The 14,365-nt window shown below is 46.2% G+C and overlaps 12 non-coding genes across 12 annotated transcripts; all 12 read left to right on the top strand.

Annotated features, from left to right (window-relative positions):
• The first annotated feature begins 43 nt into the window (after nucleotides 1–43).
• TRNAN-GUU (transfer RNA asparagine (anticodon GUU)) lies at nucleotides 44–117 on the top strand. Its single transcript has one exon. It is a non-coding gene; the product is annotated as a tRNA-Asn (tRNA).
• A 313-nt stretch (nucleotides 118–430) lies between these two features.
• On the top strand, nucleotides 431–502 carry TRNAW-CCA (transfer RNA tryptophan (anticodon CCA)). Its single transcript has one exon. It is a non-coding gene; the product is annotated as a tRNA-Trp (tRNA).
• A 1,790-nt stretch (nucleotides 503–2,292) lies between these two features.
• On the top strand, nucleotides 2,293–2,366 carry TRNAN-GUU (transfer RNA asparagine (anticodon GUU)). Its single transcript has one exon. It is a non-coding gene; the product is annotated as a tRNA-Asn (tRNA).
• A 313-nt stretch (nucleotides 2,367–2,679) lies between these two features.
• On the top strand, nucleotides 2,680–2,751 carry TRNAW-CCA (transfer RNA tryptophan (anticodon CCA)). Its single transcript has one exon. It is a non-coding gene; the product is annotated as a tRNA-Trp (tRNA).
• A 1,790-nt stretch (nucleotides 2,752–4,541) lies between these two features.
• TRNAN-GUU (transfer RNA asparagine (anticodon GUU)) lies at nucleotides 4,542–4,615 on the top strand. The gene has a single exon. It is a non-coding gene; the product is annotated as a tRNA-Asn (tRNA).
• A 2,175-nt stretch (nucleotides 4,616–6,790) lies between these two features.
• TRNAN-GUU (transfer RNA asparagine (anticodon GUU)) lies at nucleotides 6,791–6,864 on the top strand. Its single transcript has one exon. It is a non-coding gene; the product is annotated as a tRNA-Asn (tRNA).
• A 313-nt stretch (nucleotides 6,865–7,177) lies between these two features.
• Nucleotides 7,178–7,249, top strand: TRNAW-CCA (transfer RNA tryptophan (anticodon CCA)). Its single transcript has one exon. It is a non-coding gene; the product is annotated as a tRNA-Trp (tRNA).
• Nucleotides 7,250–9,039: 1,790 nt separating this feature from the next.
• On the top strand, nucleotides 9,040–9,113 carry TRNAN-GUU (transfer RNA asparagine (anticodon GUU)). The gene has a single exon. It is a non-coding gene; the product is annotated as a tRNA-Asn (tRNA).
• Nucleotides 9,114–11,288: 2,175 nt separating this feature from the next.
• TRNAN-GUU (transfer RNA asparagine (anticodon GUU)) lies at nucleotides 11,289–11,362 on the top strand. The gene has a single exon. It is a non-coding gene; the product is annotated as a tRNA-Asn (tRNA).
• A 313-nt stretch (nucleotides 11,363–11,675) lies between these two features.
• TRNAW-CCA (transfer RNA tryptophan (anticodon CCA)) lies at nucleotides 11,676–11,747 on the top strand. The gene has a single exon. It is a non-coding gene; the product is annotated as a tRNA-Trp (tRNA).
• A 1,790-nt stretch (nucleotides 11,748–13,537) lies between these two features.
• TRNAN-GUU (transfer RNA asparagine (anticodon GUU)) lies at nucleotides 13,538–13,611 on the top strand. Its single transcript has one exon. It is a non-coding gene; the product is annotated as a tRNA-Asn (tRNA).
• Nucleotides 13,612–13,924: 313 nt separating this feature from the next.
• TRNAW-CCA (transfer RNA tryptophan (anticodon CCA)) lies at nucleotides 13,925–13,996 on the top strand. Its single transcript has one exon. It is a non-coding gene; the product is annotated as a tRNA-Trp (tRNA).
• Nucleotides 13,997–14,365: the final 369 nt, after the last annotated feature.

Here is a 14,365-nt window from a genome sequence, read left to right as displayed (position 1 = left end):
GCAAACAGCACACCAATCAGGCCCCAGTGTAAGCACTGCATGAGTCTCTGTGGCGCAATCGGTTAGCGCGTTCGGCTGTTAACCGAAAGGTTGGTGGTTCAAGCCCACCCAGGGACGATGCATTTTGGCTCAAAAATTCAGCATGACCAACTATGAACTTCTGTTTACCTCTCGCAGGTCTCGTCTGCTGACGTCCAAAAAATCCAATAAACTGCAAGCAATTCTTCTCGCTTGCTTTAGTTTTTCAAAACTTGCCATTCAATTCATAAACATCAAGACTTCATGGGAAGGGTTTGGCTGCAGCGTGTACTGATGCACAGAAGGAAGCTATCCTAGCCAGTCTACTTAAAGAAGCAATGAGGCTCTGCAGGTGCATGTACGTCTCCTACCTTTATTCTGTCATCAGACACACCAGGTGGATTGCCACAAGGACCTCGTGGCGCAATGGTAGCGCATCTGACTCCAGATCAGAAGGTTTCGTGTTCAAATCACGTCGGGGTCATATTTGCTTTTCCCACTCTGAAATATAAAATTGCTCTTCAGTATCTCGTTATTTCAACCTGACTGCATCTTTGTGCTCTGGGCCTAGTTGTTCTGGCGTTTCGAATGTAAACTTTGCAGCAGGGAAGTATCATATTGACAGACACCCATGAAGGACATGGTCAACCTTTAAAGCAGGCCAATCTCTATGTTTTACTGGATGCAGCAGAAGTATTTCCTCTTTACCATCTCTTCAAGTGGGCCTGACTGATGTGCTGTTTTGTGCACGCTACGTGGGCTTTGTAAAGCATACCTCTGCCATTTGCATGGCCTCCTAGCGCTGTCAATATTTTCGTGTAATCGCTGAATGCTGCACTGTCCTGGGAACTCTAGGTGTGACTAAAGGATATATGCTGGTGCCCCGAAAGGGGGTCGGCAGTCTAGTGGCAATGCCCATCACTTTGTAGTTTGGGTTTGTGAGTTCAGGTACCGGTCTGGTGTCAGAAAACTGTAAGCGCCCTCCCAATCAACTGTCGGTCCTGGATTGTGAGGATTTCCCCTTATACTGGTCTCAGTAGACACATTTCCATTTTACTTTTTCACTCTCGCATTGCCTATTTCTCTCTCTCTCATAGATACATTATAGACAAGAGAGACATTGTCAGCGAGAGGGTTGCACAGCACCTTCCCCCATTTCCCTAAGTGCATTGCATGGGGCTCTGGGAGGCGTGCACATTTGTCTGAAACACAAAGATCCACTGGCAATAAAAGGCGTAGGACCCCAGTTCGCATTTCTTAGAATTTGAGGAGGCACTCAGAGTTGTCTCGGGCGTGACTGTACCTTTCATAGGAGATGTGCTAATCCCCAAACCCTCTTCCTTTGTCCCAGTAATCTGTCCTAGGGCCTCTAGCAAGTTGTTTTCTGAAACAAAGCTTACCTGAACATCCTGTAAAATTGGTAACTTTTCAGTAGCAGTACAGTGCAGTATATAGCATTCCTGTTGCGCACAGCATCTAGATCCAAAAATTGCTTATTCTACCCCAGAAATTAGAATTCACCCAGTCAAACAGAGGGATCTATAAAGAGCATGGCAAGTAGTTAACATAAGCTACTTCCCCCAAGTTCTCTTGGTGCACTCTGCTGCCCTCTTTTAACAGAAGAATGCAACTGCAGGTCTTGCTTCTCAGCAAGGTACCTACATATAGAAACCTTGGTGCACTCTTGCTAAATCTGCTGGAATGTGTCTTCTATTGTGCCCAAGGTGGTTGTGTATTTGGGGACTCAGGGAAGCAAGGGAGCATTCTAATGCACTGCAGTGCTAAGAGAGGCATGCCTTTTTCAGAAAAAAGTTCAGGTTTTCTGCCAATCAGAAAAAAATAGCAATGCAATCAGGCCAAAGGCAGAACACACATGCCAGTGAGTCTCTGTGGTGCAATTGGTTAGCGCGTTCGGCTGTTAACCGAAAAGACGCTGCTGTTTTTGGCACAAAGACACAGAGTGTTCCACTCAGTAAACCTGAGTCATTTCTCCCGTGTTCTCTGGGTTCAGCCTACTGTCCCCTTTTAACACAAGTGCGCAACTGTGGCTTTCTCCTCATAGCAAGTTATGCCTACACAGAGGACATTTGGTCCACTGTTGATGGGCTCTGTCCTCTACTAAATCCCCTGTGTTTGTGGATTAGGGGAGGTAGGGAAGTGCTTGATACCCTGATTTGCTGTGGGAAATAGAGCTATTTTAGAAATATTTTCAGGTTGCCTGGGAAGCATAAGCAAACAGCACACCAATCAGGCCCCAGTGTAAGCACTGCATGAGTCTCTGTGGCGCAATCGGTTAGCGCGTTCGGCTGTTAACCGAAAGGTTGGTGGTTCAAGCCCACCCAGGGACGATGCATTTTGGCTCAAAAATTCAGCATGACCAACTATGAACTTCTGTTTACCTCTCGCAGGTCTCGTCTGCTGACGTCCAAAAAATCCAATAAACTGCAAGCAATTCTTCTCGCTTGCTTTAGTTTTTCAAAACTTGCCATTCAATTCATAAACATCAAGACTTCATGGGAAGGGTTTGGCTGCAGCGTGTACTGATGCACAGAAGGAAGCTATCCTAGCCAGTCTACTTAAAGAAGCAATGAGGCTCTGCAGGTGCATGTACGTCTCCTACCTTTATTCTGTCATCAGACACACCAGGTGGACTGCCACAAGGACCTCGTGGCGCAATGGTAGCGCGTCTGACTCCAGATCAGAAGGTTGCGTGTTCAAATCACGTCGGGGTCATATTTGCTTTTCCCACTCTGAAATACAAAATTGCTCTTCAGTATCTCGTTATTTCAACCTGACTGCATCTTTGTGCTCTGGGCCTAGTTGTTCTGGCGTTTCGAATGTAAGCTTTGCAGCAGGGAAGTATCATATTGACAGACACCCATGAAGGACATGGTCAACCTTTAAAGCAGGCCAATCTCTATGTTTTACTGGATGCAGCAGAAGTATTTCCTCTTTACCATCTCTTCAAGTGGGCCTGACTGATGTGCTGTTTTGTGCACGCTACGTGGGCTTTGTAAAGCATACCTCTGCCATTTGCATGGCCTCCTAGCGCTGTCAATATTTTCGTGTAATCGCTGAATGCTGCACTGTCCTGGGAACTCTAGGTTCGACTAAAGGATATATGCTGGGGCCCCGAAAGGGGGTCGGCAGTCTAGTGGCAATGCCCATCACTTTGCAGTTTGGGTTTGTGAGTTCAGGTACCGGTCTGGTGTCGGAAACCTGTAAGCGCCCTCCCAATCAACTGTCGGTCCTGGATTGTGAGGATTTCCCCTTATACTGGTCTCAGTAGACACATTTCCATTTTACTTTTTCACTCTCGCATTGCCTATTTCTCTCTCTCTCATAGTTACATTATAGACAAGAGAGACATTGTCAGCGAGTGGGCTTCACAGCACCTTCCCCCCTTTCCCTAAGTGCATTGCATGGGGCTCTGGGAGGCGTGCACATTTGTCTGAAACACAAAGATCCACTGGCAATAAAAAGCGTAGGTCCCTAGTATGCATTTCTTAGAATTTGAGGTGACACTCAGAGTTGTCTCGGGCGTGACTGTACCTTTCATAGGAGATGTGCTAATCCCCAAACCCTCTTCCTTTGTCCCAGTAATCTGTCTTAGTGCCTCTAGCAAGTTGTTTTCTGAAACAAAGCTTACCTGAACATCCTGTAAAATTGGTAACTTTTCAGTAGCAGTACAGTGCAGTATATAGCATTCCTGTTGCGCACAGCATCTAGATCCAAAAATTGCTTACTCTACCCCAGAAATTAGAATTCACCCAGTCAAACAGAGGGATCTATAAAGAGCATGGCAAGTAGTTAACATAAGCTACTTCCCCCAAGTTCTCTTGGTGCACTCTGCTGCCATCTTTTAACAGAAGAATGCACCTGCAGGTCTTGCTTCTCAGAAAGGTACCTACATATAGAAACCTTGGTGCACTCTTGCTAAATCTGCTGGAATGTGTCTTCTATTGTGCCCAAGGTGGTTGTGTATTTGGCGACTCAGGGAAGCAAGGGAGCAGTCTAATGCACTGCAGTGCTAAGAGAGGCATGCCTTTTTCAGAAAAAAGTTCAGGTTTTCTGCCAATCAGAAAAAAATAGCAATGCAATCAGGCCAAAGGCAGAACACACATGCCAGTGAGTCTCTGTGGCGCAATTGGTTAGCGCGTTCGGCTGTTAACCGAAAAGACGCTGCTGTTTTTGGCACAAAGACACAGAGTGTTCCACTCAGTAAACCTGAGTCATTTCTCCCGTGTTCTCTGGGTTCAGCCTACTGTCCCCTTTTAACACAAGTGCGCAACTGTGGCTTTCTCCTCATAGCAAGTTATGCCTACACAGAGGACATTTGGTGCACTGTTGATGGGCTCTGTCCTCTACTAAATCCCCTGTGTTTGTGGATTAGGGGAGGTAGGGAAGTGCTTGATACCCTGATTTGCTGTGGGAAATAGAGCTATTTCAGAAATATTTTCAGGTTGCCTGGGGAGCATAAGCAAACAGCACACCAATCAGGCCCCAGTGTTAGCAATGCATGAGTCCCTGTGGCGCAATCGGTTAGCGCATTCGGCTGTTAACCGAAAGGTTGGTGGTTCAAGCCCACCCAGGGACGATGCATTTTGTCTCAAAAATTCAGCATGACCAACTATGAACTTCTGTTTACCTCTCGCAGGTCTCGTCTGCTGACGTCCAAAAAATCCAATAAACTGCAAGCAATTATTCTCGCTTGCTTTAGTTTTTCAAAACTTGCCATTCAATTCATAAACATCAAGACTTCATGGGAAGGGTTTGGCTGCAGCGTGTACTGATGCACAGAAGGAAGCTATCCTAGCCAGTCTACTTAAAGAAGCAATGAGGCTTTGCAGGTGCATGTACGTCTCCTACCTTTATTCTGTCATCAGACACACCAGGTGGACTGCCGCAAGGACCTCGTGGCGCAATGGTAGCGCGTCTGACTCCAGATCCGAAGGTTTCGTGTTCAAATCACGTCGGGGTCATACTTCCTTTTCCCACTCTGAAATACAAAATTGCTCTTCAGTATCTCGTTATTTCAACCTGACTGCATCTTTGTGCTCTGGGCCTAGTTGTTCTGGCGTTTCGAATGTAAGCTTTGCAGCAGGGAAGTATCATATTGACAGACACCCATGAAGAACATGGTCAACCTTTAAAGCAGGCCAATCTCTATGTTTTACTGGATGCAGCAGAAGTATTTCCTCTTTACCATCTCTTCAAGTGGGCCTGACTGATGTGCTGTTTTGTGCACGCTACGTGGGCTTTGTAAAGCATACCTCTGCCATTTGCATGGCCTCCTAGCGCTGTCAATATTTTCGTGTAATCGCTGAATGCTGCACTGTCCTGGGAACTCTAGGTGTGACTAAAGGATATATGTTGGGGCCCCGAAAGGGGGTCGGCAGTCTAGTGGCAATGCCCATCACTTTGCAGTTTGGGTTTGTGAGTTCAGGTACCGGTCTGGTGTCGGAAACCTGTAAGCGCCCTCCCAATCAACTGTCGGTCCTGGATTGTGAGGATTTCCCTTTATACTGGTCTCAGTAGACACATTTCCATTTTACTTTTTCACTCTCGCATTGCCTATTTCTCTCTCTCTCATAGATACATTATAGACAAGAGAGACATTGTCAGCGAGAGGGCTTCACAGCACCTTCCCCCATTTCCCTAAGTGCATTGCAAGGGGCTCTGGGAGGCGTGCACATTTGTCTGAAACACAAAGATCCACTGGCAATAAAAAGCGTAGGTCCCTAGTTTGCATTTCTTAGAATTTGAGGTGACACTCAGAGTTGTCTCGGGCGTGACTGTACCTTTCATAGGAGATGTGCTAATCCCCAAACCCTCTTCCTTTGTCCCAGTAATCTGTCTTAGTGTCTCTAGCAAGTTGTTTTCTGAAACAAAGCTTACCTGAACATCCTGTAAAATTGGTAACTTTTCAGTAGCAGTACAGTGCAGTATATAGCATTCCTGTTGCGCACAGCATCTAGATCCAAAAATTGCTTACTCTACCCCAGAAATTAGAATTCACCCAGTCAAACAGAGGGATCTATAAAGAGCATGGCAAGTAGTTAACATAAGCTACTTCCCCCAAGTTCTCTTGGTGCACTCTGCTGCCCTCTTTTAACAGAAGAATGCAACTGCAGGTCTTGCTTCTCAGCAAGATACCTACATATAGAAACCTTGGTGCACTCTTGCTAAATCTGCTGGAATGTGTCTTCTATTGTGCCCAAGGTGGTTGTGTATTTGGGGACTCAGGGAAGCAAGGGAGCAGTCTAATGCACTGCAGTGCTAAGAGAGGCATGCCTTTTTCAGAAACAAGTTCAGGTTTTCTGCCAATCAGAAAAAAATAGCAATGCAATCAGGCCAAAGGCAGAACACACATGCCAGTGAGTCTCTGTGGCGCAATTGGTTAGCGCGTTCGGCTGTTAACCGAAAAGACGCTGCTGTTTTTGGCACAAAGACACAGAGTGTTCCACTCAGTAAACCTGAGTCATTTCTCCCGTGTTCTCTGGGTTCAGCCTACTGTCCCCTTTTAACACAAGTGCGCAACTGTGGCTTTCTCCTCATAGCAAGTTATGCCTACACAGAGGACATTTGGTGCACTGTTGATGGGCTCTGTCCTCTACTAAATCCCCTGTGTTTGTGGAATGGGGGAGGTAGGGAAGTGCTTGATACCCTGATTTGCTGTGGGAAATAGAGCTATTTTAGAAATATGTTCAGGTTGCCTGGGAAGCATAAGCAAACAGCACACCAATCAGGCCCCAGTGTAAGCACTGCATGAGTCTCTGTGGCGCAATCGGTTAGCGCGTTCGGCTGTTAACCGAAAGGTTGGTGGTTCAAACCCACCCAGGGACGATGCATTTTGGCTCAAAAATTCAGCATGACCAACTATGAACTTCTGTTTACCTCTCGCAGGTCTCGTCTGCTGACGTCCAAAAAATCCAATAAACTGCAAGCAATTCTTCTCGCTTGCTTTAGTTTTTCAAAACTTGCCATTCAATTCATAAACATCAAGACTTCATGGGAAGGGTTTGGCTGCAGCGTGTACTGATGCACAGAAGGAAGCTATCCTAGCCAGTCTACTTAAAGAAGAAATGAGGCTCTGCAGGTCCATGCACGTCTCCTACCTTTATTCTGTCATCAGACACACCAGGTGGACTGTCACAAGGACCTCGTGGCGCAATGGTAGCGCGTCTGACTCCAGATCAGAAGGTTGCGTGTTCAAATCACGTCGGGGTCATATTTGCTTTTCCCACTCTGAAATACAAAATTGCTCTTCAGTATCTCGTTATTTCAACCTGACTGCATCTTTGTGCTCTGGGCCTAGTTGTTCTGGCGTTTCGAATGTAAGCTTTGCAGCAGGGAAGTATCATATTGACAGACACCCATGAAGGACGTGGTCAACCTTTAAAGCAGGCCAATCTCTATGTTTTACTGGATGCAGCAGAAGTATTTCCTCTTTACCATCTCTTCAAGTGGGCCTGACTGATGTGCTGTTTTGTGCACGCTACGTGGGCTTTGTAAAGCATACCTCTGCCATTTGCATGGCCTCCTAGCGCTGTCAATATTTTCGTGTAATCGCTGAATGCTGCACTGTCCTGGGAACTCTAGGTGTGACTAAAGGATATATGTTGGGGCCCCGAAAGGGGGTCGGCAGTCTAGTGGCAATGCCCATCACTTTGCAGTTTGGGTTTGTGAGTTCAGGTACCGGTCTGGTGTCGGAAACCTGTAAGCGCCCTCCCAATCAACTGTCAGTCCTGGATTGTGAGGATTTCCCCTTATACTGGTCTCAGTAGACACATTTCCATTTTACTTTTTCACTCTCGCATTGCCTATTTCTCTCTCTCTCATAGATACATTATAGACAAGAGAGACATTGTCAGCGAGAGGGCTTCACAGCACCTTCCCCCATTTCCCTAAGTGCATTGCAAGGGGCTCTGGGAGGCGTGCACATTTGTCTGAAACACAAAGATCCACTGGCAATAAAAAGCGTAGGTCCCTAGTTTGCATTTCTTAGAATTTGAGGTGACACTCAGAGTTGTCTCGGGCGTGACTGTACCTTTCATAGGAGATGTGCTAATCCCCAAACCCTCTTCCTTTGTCCCAGTAATCTGTGTTAGTGCCTCTAGCAAGTTGTTTTCTGAAACAAAGCTTACCTGAACATCCTGTAAAATTGGTAACTTTTCAGTAGCAGTACAGTGCAGTATATAGCATTCCTGTTGCGCACAGCATCTAGATCCAAAAATTGCTTACTCTACCCCAGAAATTAGAATTCACCCAGTCAAACAGAGGGATCTATAAAGAGCATGGCAAGTAGTTAACATAAGCTACTTCCCCCAAGTTCTCTTGGTGCACTCTGCTGCCCTCTTTTAACAGAAGAATGCAACTGCAGGTCTTGCTTCTCAGCAAGGTACCTACATATAGAAACCTTGGTGCACTCTTGCTAAATCTGCTGGAATGTGTCTTCTATTGTGCCCAAGGTGGTTGTGTATTTGGGGACTCAGGGAAGCAAGGGAGCATTCTAATGCACTGCAGTGCTAAGAGAGGCATGCCTTTTTCAGAAAAAAGTTCAGGTTTTCTGCCAATCAGAAAAAAATAGCAATGCAATCAGGCCAAAGGCAGAACACACATGCCAGTGAGTCTCTGTGGTGCAATTGGTTAGCGCGTTCGGCTGTTAACCGAAAAGACGCTGCTGTTTTTGGCACAAAGACACAGAGTGTTCCACTCAGTAAACCTGAGTCATTTCTCCCGTGTTCTCTGGGTTCAACCTACTGTCCTCTTTTAACACAAGTGCGCAACTGTGGCTTTCTCCTCATAGCAAGTTATGCCTACACAGAGGACATTTGGTGCACTGTTGATGGGCTCTGTCCTCTACTAAATCCCCTGTGTTTGTGGATTAGGGGAGGTAGGGAAGTGCTTGATACCCTGATTTGCTGTGGGAAATAGAGCTATTTCAGAAATATTTTCAGGTTGCCTGGGGAGCATAAGCAAACAGCACACCAATCAGGCCCCAGTGTTAGCAATGCATGAGTCCCTGTGGCGCAATCGGTTAGCGCATTTGGCTGTTAACCGAAAGGTTGGTGGTTCAAGCCCACCCAGGGACGATGCATTTTGTCTCAAAAATTCAGCATGACCAACTATGAACTTCTGTTTACCTCTCGCAGGTCTCGTCTGCTGACGTCCAAAAAATCCAATAAACTGCAAGCAATTATTCTCGCTTGCTTTAGTTTTTCAAAACTTGCCATTCAATTCATAAACATCAAGACTTCATGGGAAGGGTTTGGCTGCAGCGTGTACTGATGCACAGAAGGAAGCTATCCTAGCCAGTCTACTTAAAGAAGCAATGAGGCTTTGCAGGTGCATGTACGTCTCCTACCTTTATTCTGTCATCAGACACACCAGGTGGACTGCCGCAAGGACCTCGTGGCGCAATGGTAGCGCGTCTGACTCCAGATCCGAAGGTTTCGTGTTCAAATCACGTCGGGGTCATACTTCCTTTTCCCACTCTGAAATACAAAATTGCTCTTCAGTATCTCGTTATTTCAACCTGACTGCATCTTTGTGCTCTGGGCCTAGTTGTTCTGGCGTTTCGAATGTAAGCTTTGCAGCAGGGAAGTATCATATTGACAGACACCCATGAAGGACATGGTCAACCTTTAAAGCAGGCCAATCTCTATGTTTTACTGGATGCAGCAGAAGTATTTCCTCTTTACCATCTCTTCAAGTGGGCCTGACTGATGTGCTGTTTTGTGCACGCTACGTGGGCTTTGTAAAGCATACCTCTGCCATTTGCATGGCCTCCTAGCGCTGTCAATATTTTCGTGTAATCGCTGAATGCTGCACTGTCCTGGGAACTCTAGGTGTGACTAAAGGATATATGTTGGGGCCCCGAAAGGGGGTCGGCAGTCTAGTGGCAATGCCCATCACTTTGCAGTTTGGGTTTGTGAGTTCAGGTACCGGTCTGGTGTCGGAAACCTGTAAGCGCCCTCCCAATCAACTGTCGGTCCTGGATTGTGAGGATTTCCCTTTATACTGGTCTCAGTAGACACATTTCCATTTTACTTTTTCACTCTCGCATTGCCTATTTCTCTCTCTCTCATAGATACATTATAGACAAGAGAGACATTGTCAGCGAGAGGGCTTCACAGCACCTTCCCCCATTTCCCTAAGTGCATTGCAAGGGGCTCTGGGAGGCGTGCACATTTGTCTGAAACACAAAGATCCACTGGCAATAAAAAGCGTAGGTCCCTAGTTTGCATTTCTTAGAATTTGAGGTGACACTCAGAGTTGTCTCGGGCGTGACTGTACCTTTCATAGGAGATGTGCTAATCCCCAAACCCTCTTCCTTTGTCCCAGTAATCTGTTTTAGTGTCTCTAGCAAGTTGTTTTCTGAAACAAAGCTTACCTGAACATCCTGTAAAATTGGTAACTTTTCAGTAGCAGTACAGTGCAGTATATAGCATTCCTGTTGCGCACAGCATCTAGATCCAAAAATTGCTTACTCTACCCCAGAAATTAGAATTCACCCAGTCAAACAGAGGGATCTATAAAGAGCATGGCACGTAGTTAACATAAGCTACTTCCCCCAAGTTCTCTTGGTGCACTCTGCTGCCCTCTTTTAACAGAAGAATGCAACTGCAGGTCTTGCTTCTCAGCAAGATACCTACATATAGAAACCTTGGTGCACTCTTGCTAAATCTGCTGGAATGTGTCTTCTATTGTGCCCAAGGTGGTTGTGTATTTGGGGACTCAGGGAAGCAAGGGAGCAGTCTAATGCACTGCAGTGCTAAGAGAGGCATGCCTTTTTCAGAAACAAGTTCAGGTTTTCTGCCAATCAGAAAAAAATAGCAATGCAATCAGGCCAAAGGCAGAACACACATGCCAGTGAGTCTCTGTGGCGCAATTGGTTAGCGCGTTCGGCTGTTAACCGAAAAGACGCTGCTGTTTTTGGCACAAAGACACAGAGTGTTCCACTCAGTAAACCTGAGTCATTTCTCCCGTGTTCTCTGGGTTCAGCCTACTGTCCCCTTTTAACACAAGTGCGCAACTGTGGCTTTCTCCTCATAGCAAGTTATGCCTACACAGAGGACATTTGGTGCACTGTTGATGGGCTCTGTCCTCTACTAAATCCCCTGTGTTTGTGGAATGGGGGAGGTAGGGAAGTGCTTGATACCCTGATTTGCTGTGGGAAATAGAGCTATTTTAGAAATATGTTCAGGTTGCCTGGGAAGCATAAGCAAACAGCACACCAATCAGGCCCCAGTGTAAGCACTGCATGAGTCTCTGTGGCGCAATCGGTTAGCGCGTTCGGCTGTTAACCGAAAGGTTGATGGTTCAAGCCCACCCAGGGACGATGCATTTTGGCTCAAAAATTCAGCATGACCAACTATGAACTTCTGTTTACCTCTCGCAGGTCTCGTCTGCTGACGTCCAAAAAATCCAATAAACTGCAAGCAATTCTTCTCGCTTGCTTTAGTTTTTCAAAACTTGCCATTCAATTCATAAACATCAAGACTTCATGGGAAGGGTTTGGCTGCAGCGTGTACTGATGCACAGAAGGAAGCTATCCTAGCCAGTCTACTTAAAGAAGCAATGAGGCTCTGCAGGTCCATGCACGTCTCCTACCTTTATTCTGTCATCAGACACACCAGGTGGACTGTCACAAGGACCTCGTGGCGCAATGGTAGCGCGTCTGACTCCAGATCAGAAGGTTGCGTGTTCAAATCACGTCGGGGTCATATTTGCTTTTCCCACTCTGAAATACAAAATTGCTCTTCAGTATCTCGTTATTTCAACCTGACTGCATCTTTGTGCTCTGGGCCTAGTTGTTCTGGCGTTTCGAATGTAAGCTTTGCAGCAGGGAAGTATCATATTGACAGACACCCATGAAGGACATGGTCAACCTTTAAAGCAGGCCAATCTCTATGTTTTACTGGATGCAGCAGAAGTATTTCCTCTTTACCATCTCTTCAAGTGGGCCTGACTGATGTGCTGTTTTGTGCACGCTACGTGGGCTTTGTAAAGCATACCTCTGCCATTTGCATGGCCTCCTAGCGCTGTAAATATTTTCGTGTAATCGCTGAATGCTGCACTGTCCTGGGAACTCTAGGTGTGACTAAAGGATATATGTTGGGGCCCCGAAAGGGGGTCGGCAGTCTAGTGGCAATGCCCATCACTTTGCAGTTTGGGTTTGTGAGTTCAGGTACCGGTCTGGTGTCGGAAACCTGTAAGCGCCCTCCCAATCAACTGTCAGTCCTGGATTGTGAGGATTTCCCCTTATACTGGTCTTAGTAGACACATTTCCATTTTACTTTTTCACTCTCGCATTGCCTATTTCTCTCTCTCTCATAGATACATTATAGACAAGAGAGACATTGTCAGCGAGAGGGCTTCACAGCACCTTCCCCCATTTCCCTAAGTGCATTGCAAGGGGCTCTGGGAGGCGTGCACATTTGTCTGAAACACAAAGATCCACTGGCAATAAAAAGCGTAGGTCCCTAGTTTGCATTTCTTAGAATTTGAGGTGACACTCAGAGTTGTCTAGGGCGTGACTGTACCTTTCATAGGAGATGTGCTAATCCCCAAACCCTCTTCCTTTGTCCCAGTAATCTGTCTTAGTGCCTCTAGCAAGTTGTTTTCTGAAACAAAGCTTACCTGAACATCCTGTAAAATTGGTAACTTTTCAGTAGCAGTACAGTGCAGTATATAGCATTCCTGTTGCGCACAGCATCTAGATCCAAAAATTGCTTATTCTACCCCAGAAATTAGAATTCACCCAGTCAAACAGAGGGATCTATAAAGAGCATGGCAAGTAGTTAACATAAGCTACTTCCCCCAAGTTCTCTTGGTGCACTCTGCTGCCCTCTTTTAACAGAAGAATGCAACTGCAGGTCTTGCTTCTCAGCAAGGTACCTACATATAGAAACCTTGGTGCACTCTTGCTAAATCTGCTGGAATGTGTCTTCTATTGTGCCCAAGGTGGTTGTGTATTTGGGGACTCAGGGAAGCAAGGGAGCATTCTAATGCACTGCAGTGCTAAGAGAGGCATGCCTTTTTCAGAAAAAAGTTCAGGTTTTCTGCCAATCAGAAAAAAATAGCAATGCAATCAGGCCAAAGGCAGAACACACATGCCAGTGAGTCTCTGTGGTGCAATTGGTTAGCGCGTTCGGCTGTTAACCGAAAAGACGCTGCTGTTTTTGGCACAAAGACACAGAGTGTTCCACTCAGTAAACCTGAGTCATTTCTCCCGTGTTCTCTGGGTTCAACCTACTGTCCCCTTTTAACACAAGTGCGCAACTGTGGCTTTCTCCTCATAGCAAGTTATGCCTACACAGAGGACATTTGGTGCACTGTTGATGGGCTCTGTCCTCTACTAAATCCCCTGTGTTTGTGGATTAGGGGAGGTAGGGAAGTGCTTGATACCCTGATTTGCTGTGGGAAATAGAGCTATTTCAGAAATATTTTCAGGTTGCCTGGGGAGCATAAGCAAACAGCACACCAATCAGGCCCCAGTGTTAGCAATGCATGAGTCCCTGTGGCGCAATCGGTTAGCGCGTTCGGCTGTTAACCGAAAGGTTGGTGGTTCAAGCCCACCCAGGGACGATGCATTTTGTCTCAAAAATTCAGCATGACCAACTATGAACTTCTGTTTACCTCTCGCAGGTCTCGTCTGCTGACGTCCAAAAAATCCAATAAACTGTAAGCAATTATTCTCGCTTGCTTTAGTTTTTCAAAACTTGCCATTCAATTCATAAACATCAAGACTTCATGGGAAGGGTTTGGCTGCAGCGTGTACTGATGCACAGAAGGAAGCTATCCTAGCCAGTCTACTTAAAGAAGCAATGAGGCTTTGCAGGTGCATGTACGTCTCCTACCTTTATTCTGTCATCAGACACACCAGGTGGACTGCCGCAAGGACCTCGTGGCGCAATGGTAGCGCGTCTGACTCCAGATCAGAAGGTTGCGTGTTCAAATCACGTCGGGGTCATATTTGCTTTTCCCACTCTGAAATATAAAATTGCTCTTCAGTATCTCGTTATTTCAACCTGACTGCATCTTTGTGCTCTGGGCCTAGTTGTTCTGGCGTTTCGAATGTAAGCTTTGCAGCAGGGAAGTATCATATTGACAGACACCCATGAAGGACATGGTCAACCTTTAAAGCAGGCCAATCTCTATGTTTTACTGGATGCAGCAGAAGTATTTCCTCTTTACCATCTCTTCAAGTGGGCCTGACTGATGTGCTGTTTTGTGCACGCTACGTGGGCTTTGTAAAGCATACCTCTGCCATTTGCATGGCCTCCTAGCGCTGTCAATATTTTCGTGTAATCGCTGAATGCTGCACTGTCCTGGGAACTCT

This window comes from Ambystoma mexicanum, chromosome 11, assembly GCF_040938575.1.
Source record: "Ambystoma mexicanum isolate Mex_15411 chromosome 11, UKY_AmexF1_1, whole genome shotgun sequence".
Taxonomy (NCBI): domain Eukaryota; kingdom Metazoa; phylum Chordata; class Amphibia; order Caudata; family Ambystomatidae; genus Ambystoma; species Ambystoma mexicanum.
This window is presented reverse-complemented; position numbering and strand designations above follow the sequence as displayed.